Source organism: Anas acuta, chromosome 3, assembly GCF_963932015.1.
Source record: "Anas acuta chromosome 3, bAnaAcu1.1, whole genome shotgun sequence".
NCBI classification, from domain to species: Eukaryota; Metazoa; Chordata; class Aves; order Anseriformes; family Anatidae; genus Anas; species Anas acuta.
This window is the reverse complement of record NC_088981.1, coordinates 98,380,476-98,395,238: the sequence shown is the minus strand read 5'-3', so window position 1 is coordinate 98,395,238 and position 14,763 is coordinate 98,380,476.

Sequence of the window (14,763 nt, the reverse complement as noted above, 5' to 3'; positions counted from 1 at the left end):
CGGATCAGTTCATCAAGGACCCCACAGCACAGGGGACGAGAGTGACCGAGAAGGAGCGGCAGAGAAGAAGCGCTGTAGACTGACCATAACCCCCATTCCCCCATTCCCCTGCGCCGCTTGGGGGGAGGAGGTGGAAAAGGGTGGATGGGGGGGGAGGTGCTTTTGGTTTCTTTCCTTTGTTTCTCACTTCTCTAGCGTGTTAGTAATAGGCTATAAGTCTTACTGTCTCCCTGTGCTGAGTCTGTTTTGCCCATCATGATAATTACTGCATGATCTCCTCATCCTTATCTCAACCCTTGAGCCCTTTTCCTCGTATTTTATTCACGTTTCTCTCTGAGGAGGGGGAGTGAGAGAGTAGTTGTGGTGGAGCTCAGCCACCCACCCGAGTAAAACCACCACAGTCTGGGAAAACCTGGACAGAAATACAGGCATATTTCCAGTTCACTGATAAATACTGCATAGGTAGATAGTGTGCAGAGATTGTCTACTATAAATTTATAGAGAATTCACAGTGGGTGGAAGAGGAACAGATCAAATATACTGCAGATATGCAGATCAGCTTGTACATGCAATGAACATTTGCCTATGATTTCTGGGAGCCATGTAGCACATTCAAAACTATTCCTACCGTAAGTGGGTTATTTGGCATTTAGAAATCCTGGACAGACATACCATATCAACCAGGATCAATGAGAAAACTATACTATATATAAAGCTATATATAAATTCCACTACACTCCACCTTCATCTGCCACCTATAATTGCTCTGGGTGATTAAAGCTGGAAGAATTAGTGCATGAAAATAACACACAATCTGCAGTTTTCTGTTTGTTTATTTTCTATGTACAATCTTCATCTGATATACATTCTTCTGATTAACCATCCTTTTTGCCACTATTTGCTTTATATTCTTGAATGTGTTGCGTTAGTGTCATAAATACTTTTCCCCCCCTTATTTTATGTATATAATACATTTAGGCAGAGAACAGACACTATTGAATCTCATGTAATGGGAAAATGTTTTTGAAGGCAATATATTGACACAAAGTATCCAAGATAAATAGATTTTAACCTATAATTCAAGCAGCTGTTCTCTAACTACATACTGTGATTTTGTACATATTATAAATCTGCAGTTATGAACATGCAGTTTTGATAGTGAAATTTTTGAATGTGAAAAAAAAGTAATAATGAGAAACTTATATAAAGCTCTTGAATGACATCAATATTTGTATTTTAATGCCCTGAGACAAGTTATCAAGCATCTTTGCCAAACAAAAGTTATGCTATTCACTATTTTTCTTATGATATCAGATTCAAAAAAAAAAAAAAGAGTTAAAAAGTGAACTTCTTGCAAAGAACTAACACTGTTTTCCTTTAATATACCTATTTTCTATCATATATTTGTATTCGCATATATTACTACAATATTGGCTGAATCCCATTCTAGTCTTCCTTGTCATTTGGTTCTTGTGATGAACATATCTTTGATGAACATATCCCACATGAGGAACCTAAGGCTTTTGGTCCGTGCTCTTATACATAGTTTAAAGGTAGAGCCATTTCACCCATTTCCAAAAGGAATCTCACTTTTATGTGGTACAGGAGTCACAAGAGGTACTTTTCAGGTAAATTTCTTCCAACTTTCTTGGACCCATCTATATATAGATGGGTCCAAGAAGAAGCAGAAGTAGTGGAAGGACCAAACTGCATATTTGTTGTCATATGGTTACCACTGAGGTACCTGGATCAATGCCCTTTAGGCCTTGCTGTAATTTATTTTTGGTAACTTTTCCAATCAGCAGTCTCTCTCCTGCAGCCCATCAGATTTTGTTAACATTCTGGGGTAAGGAAAAGCCTCTATTTACCTCTAGATTCCAACTTGTGGCTTTGTAAATGATGATTTTTCCCCTTGTTTTTACAGCATCTGTCCTTTACGTAGTCTCTCCCTTTACTCAAATTGTCTACAGCAGAAAAATGCAAAGCCCATGTTCAAGTACTCACAGAGATGGGGAATGGGAAAAGAAATATTCCAAATTTCTCTCCAAATATGTTTCTGTAAATACAGCCTATTTATTTGAAGGCAAGGCATATGGGACCTATTTAATGCTGTTAAGTCCTTGAGTACACTTCTGAGACTTTCCACGCATACATTTCACTTTATGTGTTTGCTGCCACTGAACAGAAGTCCTAATGCCACACAATGCCACACAAACCTAGACAGTATAAATTGACAAAGACATAACCCCTAGTCTTTTCAGAAAGGACCAGGATCACTCAGCAGAGCTGATTTATTTCCATGTTTCCAAACTTTTGGCTAAACATTCCAAAATGCTTCTAGAAACAACCTTGCCAGATGAAACTCTTGTATTCATTGCTGGACAATGACCCAAATGTCATGGTTATGGAGTCCACTAGTTCAAAACAACACAAGGCTAGATGTCAGTTCTAGGTTTATTGCAAAAGAGAGTTGTTCTTTTCCAGAAAGATCCACTAATAGCTTTAACTTTTTTTTCTCCAGTCGTAAGCTGAAAAATTTGCAATCATTACACTGAACATACTTGATTTTTGTAATTTCATTCCATACTGCATAAAAATATTTTTTCAGTTAACTATTCTTAACATTCATCCTTTTCTGCTAAGCATGTAAAATTCCCCAAAGTAGATTCTCTACATTGCATTATCAGAAGTAATTATGCATTTATATAAAGTTTCTGAACTGCTTGTTAAATTAATAGCAAAGTCAGTAAGTAGTCTAACTTAGATAAAAATTACTCTTTTCACAATTTCACATATATCTATAATTTAATAAACTATGCATTATTCTAGCAGACTACATGGAATAAACATTAGGTTTCTACGACTATAATTTTATATTAAAAATTGATAGGTTAACAATCAATCCCTCAAGAGTTATGAAAATACTCAAATTATGATTCAACTATGTATCTAGAAATAGAATGCATACTTTGGATGTACAGCTTCTTGATTTATTTCATTATTTTATTATTAATCAGGATGCAATATCATGCTTAAAAGTTCCTATCAACTAAGAAGAAACTTAAACATGATATTTATTCTCCTACTAAAGATCTAGTTCTTAAATATTTATATATGGTTTTCCTTGGGAAAAAAAAAAGTATAAATGGAAAATAATAATTAGTTAAAAAACATAAATGTCAAAACAAAATGTTATTTTGGTGAACTTTAAACTACTCTTTTGAATAGAGATTGCTTTCAAAATACTAAGTATCTCACTCCTATTAGAGCAAATACCCGAGAGACATACGATGGCTAGGGCAATAGAAATCTGCAGATTAGCCTGGAAAACTGTACAAAAAATATTTTATCCAAAGTATTTTGAATTATTTATCTGGATTCTTATTTATATATTTGTATACTAATGGTTTCTAAGGCATGACATTTAAAATAAGCCTGTAACTACAGACATGAAATTCAATGAGGAAGGAGAAGCAATTCGTGAGCTGATAGCAGATCCTGAGGCAAAACATAAGCCTTGCCTTCTTAACCAGACATGTCTAGTTATTTTCGTGGAAGAAATTTTCATCTGTTTGGATCATACACTGAATGAAAACAAGAAGTGTCAGAAGGAAAAAGCAGGAAAAAAAAAAAAAAAGGAAACATTACCTTGCACCTGTACCCCAATAACTGATCGGAAATGATCTATATCTATCAGGACATAAGCAGGAAGAGTGTTTCACAACTATTGGTCGTAGACAAATATTTATTTGGTATTTATCTTATCCAGATGTACCATCTACACATTAGACAATGAAGTTGGTGCACCACACTACCTTTCTAATCGATGGAGAGACAGAAACATATTCTGAGGAAACTTCACCCCATTCCAAGATACACTTGTTCTTGGAGTGGACAAAATCACCCTCTAAAGGCACCTGTCTCCTTCTATTTACAACAGAGTCCTAAACAATTATTTTCAACCACCCATTTATGTTTTATAAAGCTAATATTAGTGAAGATGAGTTCCACCTGGAACATGATGAATATGCTTGTCTCAAGCCCTCACAGTGAAAATGGACAACCAGAACATATAAAAGTGAATGAGTCAATCATTAAATTCAAACAAAAAAATTGTTAGCTTATTCCAAGCAATTTCACAAACCTGATGCCTCTTACCAAGCGTCACAGCTAACCTGAAGTTCTACCTTCCCTATTTAAATTTACAAACCCGATTAGTGCCTCCTTCCATTAGCTGAGATAATGTTATAAATATGAACCACATCACTGGTGCATACACAAGCAATAGGTATTAAACAGTAGCAGATGTTTCTGGTGCAACATAATACATAAGCAATCAGCATGTAGAAAGAGGGTCTTACAGAAATTTCTTATGCTGAGCCCTGCATACTTACAGTAATTCATAGTGATTCACAGTTCTTTGTTTCATGTTTTCCATCTGGGTACAAATGATTGCAACAAGATCCCTGTCCTAAAGCAGCAGATGTTTGCTTGTGAAACAGAAGAAATCATTCTGAGCCTTTTGTTTTCTTTTAGTGAAAATACAATTAAAAGATCATGTCACTTATGCAAATAGATCAGCCACTTTAGAATTCTGAAATAAAACCCAAGTATCTTATAAATCTAAAATCACTTCCTTGAGAAGAAAAGTCTTCTCTAAGTAATCTGCTATTTAAATAAAAGGATGATTTGGCAGTGACTGGGATGTGTGAGTTGGATGAAAAGCAGTTGTAGGGCAGAATGGCACAGAGATAGTGCCTAAGTGAAAGAAAATGGCACTTTTAAAACTCACTTTTAATCTGGCCTATTTTTTTTCCCAACCAGCTGATTAGAAACATTTTTAACTGCTTTACTAATGTTTACTAATGTTCTTTATGCTGTAAGTACAGAGGATCAATCACAGATGCATATCCAGGACACTCTATCCCTTAACTCTTACAAGGTCTTGCCACATCATTTTCTATGGAAGAAGAATCTATTGGCAGAATCAAGTATTTATTTAATTTAACAACAGTTATTTAAATAGAATTGATTCAAAGAGTTCTCTTTTCCTGGTAGTTGTGACAGACTTTAAGGTATAGTTGGGGATTACATCAATCAATCTAAGTATATTCTCATTCCAAAATGAATGTAAAGGTCACAGGAAGTCATCCCTCTGTAGCCTTACATAAATCACAGTTCTCAATTTACAATTTTATGTTGAAGGTTTTACATTATTATTTACTTTATCTTAATGACTTGGAATAGGCATTCTACTCTTCGACAATTTTACTATTTGTGGCTCATGATTTGCCAGTTGAATGAATGAATTGAATTTTAATGAACCTTAGGAAAAAAAAGAGGGGTGATCACAGAATCACAGAATGGTTAAGGTTGAAAGGGACCTCTTGAGGTTGTCTGGTACAACTGCCCTGCTGGACGCAAACCTAGGGTAGGTTGCCCAGGACCATGTCCAGGTGGCTTTTGAAAATCACCAAAAAGGTAATGTTCTTCCTTAGCTGAAGATTCTTTGCAGTGCACATGTGGAAGATGAACTAGGGTCAGAGCTGTTCAATGCATGGGATATTACTAGTTGTCAGAAAATTGGGGGCAGGGGAAGGCCTTTTGGAACTGATCTTGCATAAAGTAAATTTAGTATGGTTACTCTTCCTTGTCACTCATGTCCTTGTAATTAATCCCTGTTATATTACATATTTTGTGAATAAATGCTTTCATTTGGTTTTATTTCAACCTGACTTCTAAAAACGTGCAATGTACCTGTGGGCAAACATCCAGCAGGCTGGATTTCATACAACCGATAACCTTGCTCTAAGCAAGCTTTTGGAGCACTTTTCCAGTGGCTAGGATCCACATGCATAATTTTCAAGGCATCCAGTGGGAAAATCCGTGCCTTTCCACTTAACCAAATAATGTGCCCAGAGAGCCATTGACAGAGTGTTTTGGGAGGAAGAAGTGTCTTCTAATAGCAAGCATAAGCAGAAAAGCTTTTTAGCATGACTAGGGAGATCATAAGTCATACTTTATACGGGGAAAAAGAAAATGCCAAAGTTTCCTTGTTTAGAAATTAAAATTCTTTCCATACAGTCCTGTGCTTAAAAGAACCTTATTTCTCCCAAGACCAAATTCACGCTGCTTATCTTACTGTTAGCTTGCTTTCTGGTTCCTCCCACGTATACTCAGATAGTTAACTGTAATCAAAACAATGCCAAAGCTTTAACAATTGCAAAAAGTCCCAGAGGAAACCTTTCAGACTACACGGCTGAGCTTCTATTCAGACATTGCCACAGTGGTCTGCTCCTTGGGAAGAGGATCCTATTGTTCCAGCCCTGATTAAATAAAAATCACTTAATTGCTTCTTAATTTAGTATAAAAGCAGAGGAAAAGCACTTTTGTATGCAAGATTTGGATACATCCATTAACAATGTAGGACACGCTTTCTGGAAGAACTGTACCTGCAAGCATAACAGTTGCATTCTGGCTGTAGAGGCACAAGGTACTTACTCAGTCTAAGAAAGGCTTTTCTGTTCCTTACATAATAAAATGACATTTGAAAACGTCTACAGACATTTGCAAATGAGAAAATTACAGATTATCCAAAAGATAAGCCTAAATTACTATTTTAATTACATATTAGGTAAATTCTCTTTCTTTTGCCAGCTTAGTCCCTCAGCCCCATGGCGATGTGGAGAATACAGTAGATCTCTAGAACCTGCTGAACTTGTCCAGTATAGGCTGCTAAAGACACTAAAAGAGCTTTGAGGGATTTCAATTTCTGCTCCTGGAAGAGAGGAACTGAGTACTTCAGCTGCTATCACAAGACTCCCAGTGTTAAGAGTGACCTTCGTAACACTGGTATATATTTCCTTCTTTGTTTTCATTACAGCACAACTGCTTTCTTTCACCAGTTTGATCTATTGAAAAAAACTACATTTGTAAGCATTTGTACGGTACTTCTCATCAGTAAAATTCAAGAATCTTTTCAAAAAGCCTTACCAGTCTTAAAAATGTCTGACATGCTTTAAAATAAAAGCAGTGTGGAACTGTGAACACTGAATTGCTCAGAGATTGTACAAAAAAAACTCCAATGGCCCTAATTATTTACCTCGTAAAAGGCACAGAAAGAATTATTCCTACAGATAAGCTTCATTAGCAATTTTAGTATTCTGAAAGGCAGGCTGAGTGGCAGATGCTAGTGGTTAATTACAGATGTTGAAGATTCCTTCTATTCCTAAAGGAAGAGAAGTGAGAGGTTCAGAAGTCACACTCCTTTCATTAGCTGACTGTAACACTAATTTGCTGTGCCTGGTCTTTTTGTACGTTACTGAGATAGACTGAAGGGAGCTCGTGTGTATCTCACCTTCCTGCTTTGTACTGTTTTAAAGGCCAGAAGAGTCTGTATTTGAATCCAGAAGCTTCTGTAAGACATGCTGCTCACATTGAAAAGTAGGTGCATGGCTTTATTTATTTTATTTCTCCTGGTTCTGCTCTTGTGGAGTACAATTGGACTGATACTCCTAAAAGGTACCACCTATATGTTGCTACATATTGGAAAAAATTAAATGGTATTACACTGATGCAATGTAAAAACATGTTTTGCCTCCAGAAAAACTTTTGCACAGCAGTTAAGCAGTTATGGTGAGAAAGATGGACAAGCTTAACATAGCTTTTATTTTTTTTTTTTATTTTTATTTTTTTTGAGGGGGGGCAGAGGAGGAAGGGGCGAGGCTGTTATAACACCAAATTGTTTCTCTGTTGAAGTATTGGCTTTTTGGATAACATGGTCTTGTTGCCACCTTGCTGGTATGCATTTATTGATGTTTCACCCAATCTACTTATGTGCCTTCATGGCCAAAGTGTGCAACACATTACTTATAAGTTGTTTATCTTTCACAGAAGGAAAACATACAATTACATATATAAAGTAATACATAAATATATTAATATGATGGATAGGTATTTTCACTTTCAACTAAAGTATGTCAAACTCACTTAAAATAATAATGCACAGTCTGAAATAGAAAATCAGTGTCTGAATTACTATATAAAGAACCAAACAGTTAAGAAAAGTGCCAGTTACTTCTACACTTCAGGAAGTTACAGTAGAATATGTGATATTTTTTTCTTAATATTCCTATCTAAAAAGACTTCAGTGTAGAATAGGCTGAATTAAGACTAAGTCTCTGAGTTTACTTTCAAAGATGTTAAAAAAATGCTACGTAGAAGTTCAAATCTAGATGATTTCTCATGATGACTGACAGTCAGACTGCTAGTCCTCTGAAAGAATAAGGTTATGCATGTATATGTGAAAAGTATTCATGTTCAAGGAAATGTAAATTCAAAATCTTACTGAATTTTATGGCTTCCAGTTATTAGTCTTATCTGTTTCATATTCTAGAACATTTATTTGTTACTGGAAAATAATCCTGCTGGTATTCCACTGTTTTCACTGTCAAATGTGCATGAAACTAAAGCCACAATAGGATACATTGTTTTCCTTTTATAGCACACTAAGACAACTTCACAGTTTTAACGTAATTAGGATTTTAACTTGATTGAGGGAAAAAAAGAATTCTTAACACGTGCATTTGGTGTTCTTTTGGTATGAAATTATCTATATCTGAAATTCTATTACAGTTACATCTGAAATACATTGTTGTAAATATGCTAATACCAAGTGAAATCGCTGTTATCCTTTTCCCAGTGTTAATTCTCATCTTCTGCATAACGCATGGCATAGAATATTGAGAAGAAAGAAAATGGAATATGAAGAAATGTAACACCTGAATTATTTATTTACTATGTTCAATAATGAGTGAGTATAATGAGCTGGTCGCACTTTTTCTTCTGAAAGCCATAGAAAGAATCACTGAAGTATTACTTTAATGCTAAGTAACCCCTTTTCTGAACCTTTCACACATGGAATATGCACCCAAGACTGGAAGTATCTGTATGACTGCATTCAATTCTATGAAATAACTACAATTTGCAGGGAAAGTAAATGTAGAAAATCTCACAAAGATGTTTTTATCTGCCAGCACAGAAATACTGTGCATAGCTGCCTGAAAGTCAGGTTATTATTCCATGCAACTTTTTCTTCACACACACACACACACACACACACACACACACACACACACACACAGATATATATGTATGTATACAAACACTCAGCATTTTTAAAAATTCTTCTGAAATGGTCCGGTTATACCTTGGGTTACAGTAGATGCATGAAATAAAAAGAGTCCATTACCAAAATATTTTAAAGCTGGTACCTAGATTATGTTTCTGAGCAATTAAAATAATAGTTGTTTCTGAAGGGACCTCTAGATGCAGCTGTTGAGATTTTAAGATCTTTAGGTTTAGTTGTATTGTGCTTTTTGTTTGTTTGTTTTTAATATATATTTACCTCATTTATCATAATTGGTTCTTAAGACATAGGGTACTACAATATAAAAATAATGACAACTTGGATTACATTTCATACAGGGTTTTATTGAGTTTCTATGTATTTATTTTTATTGTAATGTGTTACTATTATTTTTCAAAATAAAAAAAAAAGGATATGAAAAGGATAAAACACACATCTTCGTAATACAATAATTGGAACCTTTCTAAAGTTTTTAGAATTATTTGACATGTAAACATATCTACACCAGGAGTCATAAAATGGAATAATTCTGGATTAAAATTATCCAGACTGTCCAAACTGTCAGCTTGAGAAATGAAGACAAGTGTCCAAAAGGTGAGGGCTATCTGGAGCAGACAATTCCACTGGCACACATGAGGGAAGCATGTCAGCCCCAAAGCACAATGCTGTCTGCTGCTTCCCAAGTGAGAGCCATTAATGTGATCATCAAGAACCATGCACATTCATTCACATTGTGCACCATTCGCACAAACACACACAAAACCACCAACATGCATTAAGTGAAAGAAAACCAAGAATGGCATGCCAGAGCTGGTCAAACACTTCTGCCAGCTAGCTCTAAGACAAAATTTGAAGTTAGATGAGTAGTGGAGAATAAAAATGAAAAATAAAAAGAACAACACTCTCTTTGTTGGAGCGCTTTTGTTATCTACCATAATGGTCCACCCAAGAACTTGTCCCTAAGAACACCACGCTCTTTCTGAGAGAAGTTGTGCACCAACAACAGATTCTGCCCTGGGGAGTCTCTGGCCGGTCTTCTAGGGTAAGGAAAGCCAGGATGCTCTCTTGGTTGCCTTGGTTTCCATATGCCCACATGTGGAGGCAGTAACTTGGACACTGTGGACTGATCGTGTGCTCACAATACAGATAGGCAGGGTAAAAGGCGGCACCTCTTCCTGCGGTCATCGCTTCTTGGAAGTGAGATTGTGACAGATGAAGTAGGATGAGGCTTTTCTCCAATGCATACTGTGAACTGTCAATCTAGCTTCATGTTCATTAGCCAAATGAGACCATTGAATAAGAGAATGTTTAAATTTGCCTTCCTTTAAACAGGCACGCCATGTGTGCAGCAGTGTCACAAGAGGAAAATTCAACTGAGAAGAGCCAAGCGGTAAGATTAGCTCCTTATGAATACACAAGTTCATGCAATTTTTTGGACATAGGTGGCCTAGCGCAAAGCCTGATACTGTTCATGTGATAAACAGGCAACAGGGAGCAAAAGAAAAAAATGAAATGCTGCAGATACTTGTGGCTGTGCTTACTGCAGAAGAAAAACTGCAAGCTTTTCCAGTCAGAAGCGTGCAGCTAGTTCTCACGTGCACTTTCAGGGAGTCTTTAGTGGAGAAGAGATCCTCTAGTAACGTGGCCAGCAAATATTAGTCATCAGAAATAGGGAACAACCAAACAAAAAGCAGCCAAACCCTTAGTTTGTGCCTTCCTCTGGCACGATTTAAGCATGGTAACTTTACAAGTGGCCAAAGTTAAGAAGTACAGTCAGCAAAGGTGGTATGAAATGTTAAAGGCCATTGAAGCCCAACTCCATATCTCTTTGGGTTTTCTTATAACCCCTGATTTTCTTCCTGCACTTTCACAAAGGCTTAGAAGCCCAGGAAACAATTCAAGTCCCTGACAATGTCAGACATGAAGTCTTCACCAAGTATTTGACTTAAGAATGAATTGCCATCAGCATTCTGTAGTGATTTAAACGACCATTAAGCGAGCAGGTTGGGAAAGTGGCTTGAAGTTGGGTTGAGACCTGAAGTCAAAGTCTATGCTGAGAAGTGCACGTCACACGGGAATTTCCTTCATGAGAACCTTTGGGTTGCAGAAACCTAGCACTTCTCCTGTGCTTCTTCCTCCCCCATGAAATACTGCAGACCACTCAAATCCTGATTAAAGATTTGTCCCAAAACAAAGAAAGCAAATAAACAAGTCCTAACAAGTCAGCAACGCAGACAGAAGCTCAGTCTGAAGTACAAGCTATGTCATGAGGTTCCTGTTGTACTGGCAGGGTGCGATGGAGCTGCCCACGCACAAGGGCTCTGTGAAGCTCCTCATGAAGACATGGGAGTCCACCAGCACTCTGACACTCACCCCGGCCTTCCAGTGCCTGCCAGCCCCACGGTTCCTGACACTTGAGAAAACCAGCTGTGGCAACACCAAGGAGGACATCTTCGTAGAAAGCGTGAGGGCAGACGTGACCAAGGCAGAGCCCCTGGGTGGCCCTTGCCAGACTGAGACCTTCCCCATCACTGTCAAGGAGCTGCAGAGCCAGTTTGAGAGCCTCGGTGGCAGGAAGGTGAGTGCACACAGGTTCTGCAGCTGAAAATGATTCCCGCACCCTCACTGAGGACTTGGAAAGCCCTACTGCCAGAACAGCACCCCCTTCCGATCTGCTGCCTTTCCATATCTTTTCTTCCCCCTGAAAATCCTACCTGGCTCCTACCAGTAGCTTCTAACTCACATCCCCTCCATGTCTTCCAACAGGAAAGTGGCAGAAGCTCACTGCCACCAGCACTGACCACTCAGCCTGGGAGCCAGACAGACATTTATCTGATGGAAATGTCCAGCGTGGAACGGGGGAGGGCTATCTTTGAGAAGATGTCCTCAAGCAATGGAAAGACCATCAACGCTGAAGGTTAGCCTTACAACTTTGATCTGATTTCTCCCTTTAGTTCAATGCAGTCCATCTCTGACATGACAAGGGACAAGCACACTCACCTCATCAGGGCAGCCCCCAGGCTGCCCAGTGAGAGAACCTGGTGTTCTTCTCAATGCAAAACAAGCTTTCCAGCCTTCTCCATTTTGTCTTTTGTATTATGGAGGAGTGCCTGATGCCCATTAAATACTTTTTGAACAAAACACAACAGAATGATGTCTTTGTACTGGGTCTGGGAGGGGGAGTGAGAGAGCGGTTGTGGGGTTTAGCTGCCCAGCACGGTAAAACCACCACAGTCTTATGTTTTGAGAAGATAACTTTTGATGAAGACAGCCCAAATTACAAGTATGATATAAAAAATATGGACAGCATTCATAAATTATGAAAAAGTGACATCTTCATTTTCTCATTTGCTGAAGATAGTTTGGATTTGGCAATGTGTTGCTTTGGTAACAATGTGTTAACTTTTATTTGTGGCTTTCCGGTTTCCACAAATCAAATGCTCCATACTTGATGTGCTCTAAAGTAAAACTAAGAAACAGTTGGTAAAATGTTGGCAACAGTTTGTTTTGCTTACTGCTTTTCTTTCAAGATTTGAAACACATGCACCCATCTTTCTCTCCCCAACTATGACATCTCTTTGTCATTGCAGTGGGTGCTTGCAAAGCTGTACGCGGACTTCCAGAAGAGAACCCTCCCAACACTGGAAACACACTGATGGACTTCAGGAGAATGTCTCCTTGAAAGACAAAATGGCTCTCTATCAGGCTGAAGTGTCCAAGGCAGAGAGCAGCAACCGCTTCGCCAATGTAAGATACCAATGTCTCATTATCTTCTTAATTCTACGTCTGCTTTGCCCAGGGACAGATTGTAACCATCTTTATTTCTACAAGCAAGCTATCAGATCCACAGGGTGGATCAAAATTTAAATCCCAAATTAGGAAACCTACATAGCAAACAGTCATCCATCAGTCTCTGTCTCTACCAAATGAGAGTTGTCATGCTGTATGTCTTTGGTCTTTTGGACAATCCCCATTATTTCATGGAAGTGCTCTTCCTTTTAGTCCACCTTTGCCTAACCTCATGTATGAGGACCATTGGCGTGAGAGAGATCAGCAACACGGTTATCCTATTTGCTCATGATGAAAAAACAAGGCAGTTTCTTTATCACAACTATTCTCTATCGCCAAATAATAAAATCATATTCAGGAGTGCTGTGACTTTAGAGCTCTTGCTGCTCAAACTGAAGAATTTGAAATTACCGCATTATAAAATAGCTCAGGTGTGGGTCCTCAGGTAGCCCAGAAGCCACCCAGGGGAAATCAGCCACCAGCCACACTCACCTTCAGAGTCTAGGTGGTTTCAAACCATGTAATTCCTGCCTACTGGCTTCTTGATTTCCAAATTGCCCTTGCGTATTCGGAGCAGATTCCTGCAGTTCTTTGGGCCAAGAAAGTTCCTATTCCTTCGTCCCAACACTACCAACAATGGTGCCGTTAGCTCTCTGTCCCCAAAAGGAAGAACTGTAGGAAGCCTGACCCAACTGAACCATGTTGAGAACATAGAAGCTACTCCTTTTAGGCTCTAGAACCCCCTTCCCTTTCTTGTTGAAATGGACGGTACGTTCTTACTACCAATGCAAAACACCTGGCCTTATTTGATCACTCTAGACTTCAGAGGAAATCAAGCCCTGCACTGTGCCCGGGGGCCTGGATGGAGTGAGGAAACACTTTGAGAATGGGCAGATGACCCCTTCAAGGACATTTGCTCGCTCCCAGAACTAGCATAGATCTGCAGAGGTAACAATGGCATTTTGAATACTAACAAATGAGGTCTGCTTTGTTAAAAGCTCGAGGGAAAAATACCATTATTTGCTTTATTCTGGGTTTCACCGTTCCTGGGGGTGTTCAAGGAAAGGCTGGACATGGTGCCTAGGGACATAGTTTAGCAGGTGACATTGGTGGTAGGGTGATGGCTGGACCAGATGATCTTGGAGGTCTCTTCCAACCTTGGTGATTCTATGATCTTCCACGATCTTCCTTAAACAGAGAAGACATGGAAAAATTTGCACCCCATTTTCTTTTCAACTTGCCCTCCTTGAGCTTCACCTAACTTTGACAGTTCAAACTTCTCGCCATATGGGTTCCTTGTGGTGCTTATAACCCCCTAAATCATCAAGGTACACTGCCATGAAGGAACCATTTGGGGTTAACACCTGTTACAGCAGAACTGATTTGTGACAGTCCTTCACAGGCAGAAACAAAAATCTGTATTACTGTTAATTCTGCGATTCTTTGTATTTGTGTTCAGGAGACCTCGAGTACCACTCAGCTCCCACTATCAAGCAGCACAAGGGAAGCTGAGTGCAGTGCAACGGCCACCAAAGAAGCCCCACTGGAAGCCTTTCAAAGCCAAGAGGTAACTTTATCAATTAACAATTATATCATTCGGCAGTTATACCGAGATGCTGATCCTTGTTTGCTTTGCGTCTTCCTCCAGCACTACTTGGTACAGCAAGACCTTGATGTTGTGCCGACTGCCACCCTCCTTTGGCAGGGCATAACAATGGTTTTAGAACAGTGTCCTCGACAGGGTTGTTTGGATGTGGTAATGAATGGGGCTTCCCATTTAGACTTCTTTGTGATGTTTCAAAGACAGCGACAGAAATATGGAATAT